Here is an 8,750-nt window from a genome sequence, read left to right as displayed (position 1 = left end):
ATATTCCCATTAGGGTTAGGGCTAGGGTTAGGACTAGGGTTAGGGCTAGGGTTAGGGTTAGGGTTGGGGCTAGGGTTAGGGCTACAGCTAGGGTTGGGGCTAAAGTTAGGGTTAGAGCTGGGGCTAAAGTTAGGGTTGGGACTAAAGTTAGGGTTAGGGCTACAGTTAGGGTTGGGGTTAGGGTTGAGGTTGGGGTTAGGGTTGGGGCTAAAGTTAGGGTTAGGGTTGGGGCTAAAGTTAGGGTTGGGGCTAAAGTTAGGGTTAGGGTTGGGGCTAAAGTTAGGGTTAGGGCTACAGTTAGGGTTGGGGCTAAAGTTAGGGTTAGGGTTGGGGCTAAAGTTAGGGTTGGGGCTAAAGTTAGGGTCAGGGCTACAGTTAGGGTTGGGGCTAAAGTTAGGGTTTGGATTACATTTACAGTTGGGATTAGGGTTTGGGGTGTGTCAGGGTTAAGGGTGTGGTTAGGGTTATGGTTGGGATTAGGGTTAGGGGTGTGTTGGAGTTAAGGGTGTGGTTAGGGTTGGGATTAGGGTTAGGGGTGTGTTGGGGTTAGGGGTGTGGTTGGGGTTAGGGGTGTGGTTGGGATTAGGGGTGTGGTTGGGATTAGGGGTGTGTTTGGGTTAGGGTTTCAGTTAGAATTGGGGGTTTCCACTGTTTAGGCACATCAGGGCTCTCCAAACGCGACATGGCGTCTGATCTCAATTCCAGCCAATTCTGCATTGAAAAAGTAAAAGTGCTCCTTCCCTTCCGAGCTCTTTTGTGTGCCCAAACAGGGGTTTACCCCAACCTATGGGGTATCAGCGTACTCAGGACAAATTGGACAACAACTTTTGTGGTCCAATTTCTTTTGTTACCCTTGGGAAAATAAAAATTTGGGGGGCTAAAAAACATTTTTGTGGGATAAAAATGATTTTTTATTTTCATGGCTCAGCATTATAAATTGTAGTGAAACACTTGGGGGTTCAAAGTTCTCACAACACATGTAGATAAGTTACTTGGGGGGTTTAGTTTCCAATATGGGGTCACTTGTGGGGGGTTGCTACTGTTTAGGTACATTAGGGGTTCTGCAAACGCAATGTGACGCCTGCAGACCATTCCATCTAAGTCTGCATTCCAAACGGCGGTCCTTCCCTTCCGAGCTCTGCCATGCGCCCAAACGGTGGTTCCCCCTCACATATGGGGTATCAGCGTACTCAGGACAAATTGGACAACAACTTTTGAGGTCCAATTTCTCCTGTTACTCTTTGAAAAATATAAAACTGGGGGCTAAAAAATAATTTTTGTGGAAAAAAAAGGATTTTTTATTTTCACGGCTCTGCGTTATAAACTGTAGTGAAACACTTGGGGTTCAAAGTTCTCACAACACATCTAGATTAGTTCCTTGGAGGGTCTAGTTTCCAATATGGGGTAAGTTATGGGGGTTTCTACTGTTTAGGCACATTAGGGGCTCTGCAAACGCAATGTGACACCTGCAGACCATTCCATCTAAGTCTGCATTCCAAACGGCGCTCCTTCCTTTCTGAGCTCTGCCATGCACCCAAACGGTGGTTCCCCCCCACATATGGAGTATCAGCGTACTCAGGACAAATTGGACAACAACTTTTGGGGTCCAATTTCTCCTGTTACCCTTGGGAAAATACAAAACTGGGGGCTAAAAAAGAATTTTTGTGTAAAAAAAAAAAAGAATTTTTATTTTCACGGCTCTGCGTTATAAACTGTAGTGAAACACTTGGGGGTTCAAAGCTCTCACAACACATCTAGATAAGTTCCTTAGGGGGTCTACTTTCCAAAATGCTGTCACTTGTGGGGGGTTCAATGTTTAGGCACATCAGGGGCTCTCCAAATGCCACATGGCATCACATCTCAATTCCTGTCAATTTTGCATTGAAAAGTCAAACGGCGCTCCTTCCCTTCCGAGCTCTGCCATACGCCCAAACAGTGGTTTACCCCCACATATGGGGTATCAGCGTACTCAGGACAAATTGTAGAACAACTTTTGGGGTCCATTTTCTCCTGTTACCCTTGGTAAAATAAAACAAATTGGAGCTGAAGTAAATTTTTTGTGAAAAAAAGTTAAATGTTCATTTTTTTTAAACATTCCCAAAATTCCTGTGAAAGACCTGAAAGGTTAATAAACTTCTTGAATGCGGTTTTGAGCACCTTGAGGGGTGCAGTTTTTAGAATGGTGTCACACTTGGCTATTTTCTATCATATAGACCCCTCAAAATGACTTCAAATGTGATGTGGTCCCTAAAAAAAATGGTGTTGTAAAAGAAATTGCTGGTCAACGTTTAACCGTTATAACTTCCTAACATAAAAAAAGTTGGTTCCAAAATTGTGCTGATGTAAAGTAGACATGTGGGAAATGTTACTTATTAAGTATTTTGTGTGACATATCTCTGTGATTTAAGGGCATAAAAATTAAAAGTTGGAAAATTGCAAAATTTTCAAAATTTTTGCCAAATTTACATTTTTTTCACGAATAAACGCAGGTAATATCAAATAAATTTTACCACTATCATGAAGTACAATATTTCACGAGAAAACAATGTCAGAATCATCAGGATCCATTGAAGCGTTCCAGAGGTATAACCTCATAAAGGGACAGTGGTCAGAATTTTAAAAATTGGCCTGGTCATTAACGTGCAAACCACCCTTGGGGCTTAAGGGGTTAATATAGGGCCCAGGACAAGAGGAATGAATATGGGGCTCATTGCAAGGGAAGTATATATAGGGCCCGTGACAAAGGGAGTATAAATGGGGTCCAGGACGAGGGGATTGGATATGGGGCCCAGAACAAGGTGAGGTAAGATAAGGCGCCTTTACTTTTAGTTACAGTTACTTGTATTTTGCAGTTGCACAAAATGGGCATTGCTTTTTCTATATGAGTGTAGTTTCCTAACACAAACAGGTTCCTGTTGTTAAAAATTTGTAGAGCACAGTGCACATGTGGACGGAACCATGCCCACACATACTGGGCCTCCGTCTCCTGCCGGTGAGGTGGCACAGAAGGTATGGTGATACAGTATTATGGGTTCACAGGTTGGTTGGCACCCGGGTACGGTGCACTGTGTGGCATGCGGTGAATGACTATCTAAGGCTGGTTTCACATTTGCGTTTTTTGCCGCTGTGTTTTAGCGCAAAAAAAGCATGCGTTTTTTTTCCTATATTTAACATTAAAAACGCATGCGGTTTTTTTGTATGCGTTTTACGACGCATGCGTCGTTTCTATGCTTGCGTTTTGTTGCAGAAATGCAACATGTAGTAATTTCTAGAGGCCTTTTTTTGCCGCAAAAAACGTATTGCTGTCTATGTAAACGCATGCGTTTTTAAGCACATGCATTTGGTTGCGTTTTTAAACGCATGCGTTTCCATAGAAAAAAACAAGAATACACACTGATAAGCCACCCCCCAAGGTGATAAAGGGATCCAAACCCTAACCCTAACCCTACCCCTAACTCTAGGGATACTAACCCTAACCCTACCCCTACCCCTAACCCTATCCCTAACCCTAGGGATCCTAACCCTACCCCTAACCCTACCCCTAAACCTAACCCTACCCCTAACCCTAGGGATCCTAACCCTACCCCTACCCCTAACCCTGCCCCTAACCCTACCCCTAACCCTAGGGCTCCTAACCCTACCCCTAACCCTACCCCTAACCCTACCCCTAACCCTGCCCCTAACCCTACCCCTAACCCTAGGGCTCCTAACCCTACCCCTAACCCTACCCCTAACCCTAGGGATCTTAACCCTACCCCTAACTCTAACCCTAGCTATTTCTATTTATAGTGGGTTTTCTTGTTGATTTTGATGATTGGCAGCTGTCACACACTTCTCAGCATGCGTTTCAAAAACGCAAACGCAGGAAAAAAATGCATGTAAATGTGGCAAAACACTGTTTTTTTTACCGCATGCGAAAACGCATGCGTCTAAAAAATGCAGCGTTTGCACACGTTTACATGCGTTTTTTTCACCACCTGCATTTGCGTTTTAAACGCAAATGTGAAACTAGCCTAACTCCGCCTACTTTGACCACACCCTCCATCCCCATTGTGACTGCACATGAATGTTCCGTGCTAAGATTCTATCTACTTCAGGCAGCGCACCTGGTTGGTCAAAAGCATTAGAATACTCACACAGGTGTAGATGGACAAGACAAGCAGATTCGAGATCAGCACAGACACCAGTTTTCCCTTTTTTTCAAATACATATAATACACCACATTTAAAAGTCGATGGTCCACAAGAGGGAGACAATGTTTTACAAAAGAATTAATGCGGTCACAAATGCGGTATGTATGGCAGAACTACTCATTGGATACTTCAATTGAAACGCCGCCAAGTAGGGTTGAGCGAAACGGATCGGTCATTTTCATAAGTCGCCGACTTTTCGCAAAGTCGGGTTTCATGAAACCCGATCCGATCCCAGTGTGGGATCGGCCATGCGGTACACGATCTTCGCGCCAAAGTCGCGTTTCCTATGACGCTTAAAGCGCCATTTCTCAGCCAATGAAGGTGCACGCAGAGTGTGGGCAGCGTGATGACATAGGTCCTGGTCCCCACCATCTTAGTGAAGGGCATGGCAGTGATTGGCTTGCTTTCTGCGGCGTCACAGGGGCTATAAAGGGGCGTTCCCGCCGACCACCATCTTACTGCTGCTGATCTGAGCATAGGGAGAGGACGCTGCCGCTTCGTCAGAAGCAGGGATAGCATTAGGCAGGGTAAATAAACCCCAAAACCGCTTGTGCTGTAGCGATTAACACTGTCCAACACCACCTTTTCTTTGCAGGGACAGTGGAGGCTAGATTTCTGTGCAACAGCTCTGTAGGTTATAAGACTCTCTGATAGCTGCATTGCTGTGTGTACCCCGCTGTGCAAACCAACTGCTTTTTTCAAAGCACAAATCCTGTTGCTCCTTCCTTTCTGCACAGCAATCTTGTTTGTTTGTCCACACTTTTGACTTTTGTGTGCAGCAGTCCTTTTTATTGCTGCCTGCCATACTTTTCTGAGATTACTGTAGGGAGATAGTAATTGTAGTACAGTCCCTTTTTTTTTTGTTATATCTCTTCAAGCCACTTTCTGCCACAGAAAATATACTCTAATACAGTGGCCCAGATTTATTCACTAGTGTCCCTGAAAAAAAAAAAAGGGGGCAGATTAAGATTGGCAAATCTGCATCAGTGCCAGTCCTGTGTGTGGCATCTTTTTTTTTTTCTGCCACAGAAAACCTACTGTATAACAGTGGGCCTGATTTCTTCACAATTCTCCCAGAAAAAAAAAACAAGTGGGAGATTAAGATTGGCAAATCTGCATCAGTGCCAGTCCTGTGTGTGGCATCTTTTTTTTTTTTTCTGCCACAGAAAACCTACTGTATAACAGTGGGCCTGATTTCTTCACAATTCTCCCAGAAAAAAAAACAAGTGGGAGATTAAGATTGGCAAATCTGCATCAGTGCCAGTCCTGTGTGTGGCATCTGTCTTTTTTTTCTGCCACAGAAAACCTACAGTATAACAGTGGGCCTGATTAAATCCCTTGTCTCCCATATAAAAAAAGAGGGACATTTCTATTGCCAGTGTGTGCATCTGCGTCAGTCCTGTTAGTGCCATATCTGCCAGCCTCTTTCTGCCAATTAAACAGTGTAGTGTAATACAGTGGGCCTGATTTTTCCCTGCATTCTCCCACACATACAGAGGGACATTTCTATTGCCAGTGTGTGCATCTGCGTCAGTCCTGTGAGTGCCATATCTGCCAGCCTCTTTCTGCCAATCAAACAGTGTAGTGTAATACAGTGGGCCTGATTTTTCCCTGAATTCTCCCACACATAAAGAGGGACATTTCTATTGCCAGTGTGTGCATCTGCGTCAGTCCTGTTAGTGCCATATCTGCCAGCCTCTTTCTGCCAATTAAACAGTGTAGTGTAATACAGTGGGCCTGATTTTTCCCTGCATTCTCCCACACATACAGAGGGACATTTCTATTGCCAGTGTGTGCATCTGCGTCAGTCCTGTGAGTGCCATATCTGCCAGCCTCTTTCTGCTAATCAAACAGTGTAGTGTAATACAGTGGGCCTGATTTTTCCCTGCATTCTCCCACACATAAAGAGGGACATTTCTATTGCCAGTGTGTGCATCTGCATCATTCCTGTTAGTGTCATATCTGCCAGCCTCTTTCTGCCAATCAAACAGTGTAGTGTAATACAGTGGGCCTGATTTTTCCCTGCATTCTCCCACACATAAAGAGGGACATTTCTATTGCCAGTGTGTGCATCTGCATCATTCCTGTTAGTGTCATATCTGCCAGCCTCTTTCTGCCAATTAAACAGTGTAGTGTAATACAGTGGGCCTGATTTTTCCCTGCATTCTCCCACACATACAGAGGGACATTTCTATTGCCAGTGTGTGCATCTGCGTCAGTCCTGTGAGTGCCATATCTGCCAGCCTCTTTCTGCCAATCAAACAGTGTAGTGTAATACAGTGGGCCTGATTTTTCCCTGAATTCTCCCACACATAAAGAGGGACATTTCTATTGCCAGTGTGTGCATCTGCGTCAGTCCTGTTAGTGCCATATCTGCCAGCCTCTTTCTGCCAATTAAACAGTGTAGTGTAATACAGTGGGCCTGATTTTTCCCTGCATTCTCCCACACATACAGAGGGACATTTCTATTGCCAGTGTGTGCATCTGCGTCAGTCCTGTGAGTGCCATATCTGCCAGCCTCTTTCTGCCAATCAAACAGTGTAGTGTAATACAGTGGGCCTGATTTTTCCCTGCATTCTCCCACACATAAAGAGGGACATTTCTATTGCCAGTGTGTGCATCTGCGTCAGTCCTGTGAGTGCCATATCTGCCAGCCTCTTTCTGCCAATCAAACAGTGTAGTGTAATACAGTGGGCCTGATTTTTCCCTACATTCTCCCACACATAAAGAGGGACATTTCTATTGCCAATGTATGCATCTGCGTCAGTCCTGTGAGTGCCATATCTGCCAGCCTCTTTCTGCCAATCAAACAGTGTAGTGTAATACAGTGGGACTGATTTTTCCCTGCATTCTCCCACACATAAAGAGGGACATTTCTATTGCCAGTGTGTGCATCTGCGTCAGTCCTGTGAGTGCCATATCTGTCAGCCTCTTTCTGCCAATCAAACTAACTGTAGTGTAATACAGTGGGCCTGATTTTTCCCTGCATTCTCCCACACATAAAGAGGGACATTTCTATTTCCAGTGTGTGCATCTGCATCAGTCCTGTTAGTGCCATATCTGCCAGCCTGTTTCTGCCAATCAAACAGTGTAGTGTAATACAGTGGGCCTGATTTTTCCCTGCATTCTCCCACACATACAGAGGGACATTTCTATTGCCAGTGTGTGCATCTGCGTCAGTCCTGTGAGTGCCATATCTGCCAGCCTCTTTCTGCCAATCAAACAGTGTAGTGTAATACAGTGGGCCTGATTTTTCTCTGCATTCTCCCACACATAAAGAGGGACATTTCTATTGCCAGTGTGTGCATCTGCGTCAGTCCTGTGAGTGCCATATCTGCCAGCCTCTTTCTGCCAATCAAACAGTGTAGTGTAATACAGTGGGCCTGATTTTTCTCTGCATTCTTCCACACATAAAGAGGGACATTTCTATTGCCAGTGTGTGCATCTGCGTCAGTCCTGTGAGTGCCATATCTGCCAGCCTCTTTCTGCCAATCAAACAGTGTAGTGTAATACAGTGGGCCTGATTTTTCCCTGCATTCTCCCACACATACAGAGGGACATTTCTATTGCCAGTGTGTGCATCTGCGTCAGTCCTGTGAGTGCCATATCTGCCAGCCTCTTTCTGCCAATCAAACAGTGTAGTGTAATACAGTGGGCCTGATTTTTCCCTGCATTCTCCCACACATAAAGAGGGACATTTCTATTGCCAGTGTGTGCATCTGCGTCAGTCCTGTGAGTGCCATATCTGCCAGCCTCTTTCTGCCAATCAAACAGTGTAGTGTAATACAGTGGGCCTGATTTTTCCCTGCAGTCTCCAACACATAAAGAGGGACATTTCTATTGCCAGTGTGTGCATCTGCGTCAGTCCTGTGAGTGCCATATCTGTCAGCCTCTTTCTGCCAATCAAACTAACTGTAGTGTAATACAGTGGGCCTGATTTTTCCCTGCATTCTCCCACACATAAAGAGGGACATTTCTATTTCCAGTGTGTGCATCTGCGTCAGTCCTGATAGTGCCATATCTGCCAGCCTGTTTCTGCCAATCAAACAGTGTAGTGTAATACAGTGGGCCTGATTTTTCCCTGCATTCTCCCACACATACAGAGGGACATTTCTATTGCCAGTGTGTGCATCTGCGTCAGTCCTGTGAGTGCCATATCTGCCAGCCTCTTTCTGCCAATCAAACAGTGTAGTGTAATACAGTGGGCCTGATTTTTCTCTGCATTCTCCCACACATAAAGAGGGACATTTCTATTGCCAGTGTGTGCATCTGCGTCAGTCCTGTGAGTGCCATATCTGCCAGCCTCTTTCTGCCAATCAAACAGTGTAGTGTAATACAGTGGGCCTGATTTTTCTCTGCATTCTCCCACACATAAAGAGGGACATTTCTATTGCCAGTGTGTGCATCTGCGTCAGTCCTGTTAGTGCCATATCTGCCAGCCTCTTTCTGCCAATTAAACAGTGTAGTGTAATACAGTGGGCCTGATTTTTCCCTGCATTCTCCCACACATACAGAGGGACATTTCTATTGCCAGTGTGTGCATCTGCGTCAGTCCTG

Source organism: Ranitomeya variabilis, chromosome 5, assembly GCF_051348905.1.
Source record: "Ranitomeya variabilis isolate aRanVar5 chromosome 5, aRanVar5.hap1, whole genome shotgun sequence".
In the NCBI taxonomy this organism is placed as follows: domain Eukaryota; kingdom Metazoa; phylum Chordata; class Amphibia; order Anura; family Dendrobatidae; genus Ranitomeya; species Ranitomeya variabilis.
This window is presented reverse-complemented; position numbering follows the sequence as displayed.